Raw genomic sequence first — 3043 nt, 5'->3', positions numbered from 1 at the left:
CCCCTGAGCCATCTCCCCAGCCCCTAAATGGAATAAGGATTTTTTTTGCTTTTTTTGATCCGAATGCCTTCAGAGCAGGTTTGGCTGGCTGGAGGGCTGTGGGGATTGAACTCCAGCAACCTGAGGCTGACAGCTTTGTGGAAGCAGCCACTTAAAGAGCTGAGCTAGGGCCAGGCCCCCTGACTTGCATTTTTCTAATGGCTATAAATGTTGACTATTTTTTCATATATTTATCAGTCATTTGTAATTCTTTTGAAAAGTGTCTGTTCAATTTATTTGTTCCATTTATTGACTGGTAGCTATTTGGTGTTGCGCGCGTGCGCGTGCGTGTGTATATTAAGGTTTTTGAGTTCTTCATATATTCTGGGTGTTAATCTTCTGCCAGAAGAGCAGCTGGCTAGATTTCCTCCCCTTCTATAGACTGTCTGTTTACTCTATTAGTTGTTTCCCTTGCAATGCAGAAACTGTTTAATTTGAATATTTGTTAATTCTTAATATTTTTCCTGTGCACCGGAGTCGTACACAGGACCTCTTTGCCCATACCTATAACTTCAAGCATTTCCCTGATGATTTCTTCTAGCAGTTTCGAAAGTTTCAGGTTTTATATCCAGGGATGTTGGCCCATCTTGACTTAAAATTTGTACAGGCTGAGGGAGGGATCTAGTTTCGGTGTTCTGCAAATGGATATCCAGTTTTCTCAGCACCATTTGTCAAAAAGCCTGTCTTCTCCAGCATATGTTTGTGCCTTCTTTGCCATGAGTCAGACGGCACTTGCGTGGGTTGCTCCGGTGTCCTCTATCTAGTCCATCGCTCTGTGTCTATTTTCGCATCGGTACTGTGGTGCTTTGTTACCATGGCTTTGTAGCATGACTTGAAATTTGGTGTTGTGGTTTCTCCAACTTTGCTCTTTTTGTTCAGAATTGCTTTGGCTCTTCTTGTTCTTTGTCTCCACACTAATTTTAGGATTTCCCCGCCCCCCCTGGTTCTATGAAGAATGTCACTGGAATTTTGATGTCAATTGCAATGATCACTTTTAATTACTCTACAGATTACTTTTTTATTTTTTTGGCAGAACTGGGGATTGAACTCAGGCACTTGAGCTTGCCAGGGAAGTGTTTATTCTACTGAGCAATCTCTCCAGCTCTCTAGATTACTTTTGATAATGTGGGCATTTCTGCAATCCATTGACATGGAAGGTCCTCCCATCTTCTAGTGTCTTCTTTGATTTCTTTTATTAGAGGTCTATAGCTTTCTTTGTAGTGGTCTTTTCACTTGTTTAGTTTGATTCCTAGGTTTATGATTTTAAGCTATTGCAAATAGAATTTTTTTCCTGGTTTCTCTCTCAGCTAGTTCATTAATGTTGTATAGAGAAGTTTTTGGCTTTTTAACTTTGATTTTGTATCCTGCTGCTTTGCTGAATTTTGTTATCAGTTCTGGAGGTCTTTGGGTGGAGTATGAGGGTCGTCTAAGCAGAGGACATCATCAGCCAACGGGGATAACCTGTGTCTTCCTTCTCTCTTCCCTTCCATCCTCACCCCTTTCGTTTCCATCTCTTGCCTGGTTGCTGTGGCTGAACTTGCAAGTACTTATTTCATTGGCAGCATGAGAGAGTAGACATTCTGATATGATGAAAAAAACTGATCTCGGGTGGGTGACCTCTAAATGATACAGGGAGCCTCCAAATGGCATAGGGGAAAATGATCTCCCAACCTGACCTGGACGAGTTCCTGTGCCCTAAAACAAAAGAATGAATTTTAAGAACAAATGGAGGTTATGAGCAGAACATATTTGTTGAGGGAAAGAAAGCTCCTGTCAGAGAGAGGGACAGGAGGGGGGCCCGAGTGGGTACCCCCTCAAACTGTGTCTTCCAGGGACTTTTATAGTGTAAAACCATGAGGGGCTAAGGTGGAGAACATGGGGGACTCGCTTAGGTGGACGTGGGGTGGGACAAAACTATGGTCAATCAAGGGGATTACAAGCACCATTGCTCAAGTAAAATGGATTAAGTCCAGGACCAAATGGGGAAGGGAGTCATGTAACAAGCAGGCATGAATGTAAAACAGGACTTTATCTGGTAGCCATCAGATAATGATTCTTCCTGGCTTTCTCAGGGTGAAGATCAATCCTGATGCTAATTTTTATGGAAGTTAGCATTTGTTTGATCTTTAGTCTTTAGGTCTGGCTCACAGCATGAGCATCTGTCCCCCCCCACAGTTGTAAGGTATCTTGTCTTCTGTGTTATCTCCTTTGAGGGCCTGTCCCTGTTTGACTGCCTGTAATATTTCTATCTAATTTGGTTGCCTGCAACAATCCTTGTCTTATTCCTCACAAATGCATTTAAAATTTTAGCAGTGCAATAAGAGAGATGATGTGGATTTTTTGAGTCAATTGGACTTGGAGCAATAGGTAGGAATCTCATTTATAAGCCACGGAAGCAATACAACTTAATAAAAAGATGAGATTTGATTAAGTATCCCTACAACCACATATAGGTTTGTTTTGGTACTGGAGATTGAACTCAGGGCCTCACTTATGCTAGGCAAGGATGCTACCACTGAGCTACATCACTAGACTTTTCTTCCTTTTCTTCTCATTTTTTCTCCCCCAGAATTGGAGATTGAACCCAGGGCTTCTGCGCTGAGCTACATCCTGAGCCCTTTTATTTTTTATTTTGAGATAGGGTCCTGCTAAGTCACTAAATTGCTTAGGTTGTACTAGGATTTGTAATCCTCCTGCCTCAGTTTCCCAGAGTGCTGGGATTAGAAGTGTGTGCCACCATGCTGTTTTTGTTTTGTTTTGTTTTGTTTTTCTGAGACAGAGTCTCAATCAACTGGCCAAGTTGGTCTTAAATGTGTAACTGTCTTGCCTCAGCCTCCTTAGTAGATGGGAGTACAGGTATGCACCACCACTCCACTCTAGAAGACGTAGTATTGTTTTCTCCTCCCAGAGCAAAGTAACTTTTTCTACCCACCAGAGGTCATCTCTCACCCAGTTTCACCAACAGAAGAGGCTGTTGTTAAAAAATCTAGCTTTAATTTGAAAT

The sequence above is a fragment of the Octodon degus genome, unplaced genomic scaffold (genome assembly GCF_000260255.1).
Source record: "Octodon degus isolate 3935 unplaced genomic scaffold, OctDeg1.0 scaffold00088, whole genome shotgun sequence".
Classification (NCBI taxonomy): domain Eukaryota; kingdom Metazoa; phylum Chordata; class Mammalia; order Rodentia; family Octodontidae; genus Octodon; species Octodon degus.
The sequence above is the reverse complement of the archived record's forward strand: the minus strand, read 5'-3'. Positions refer to the sequence as shown.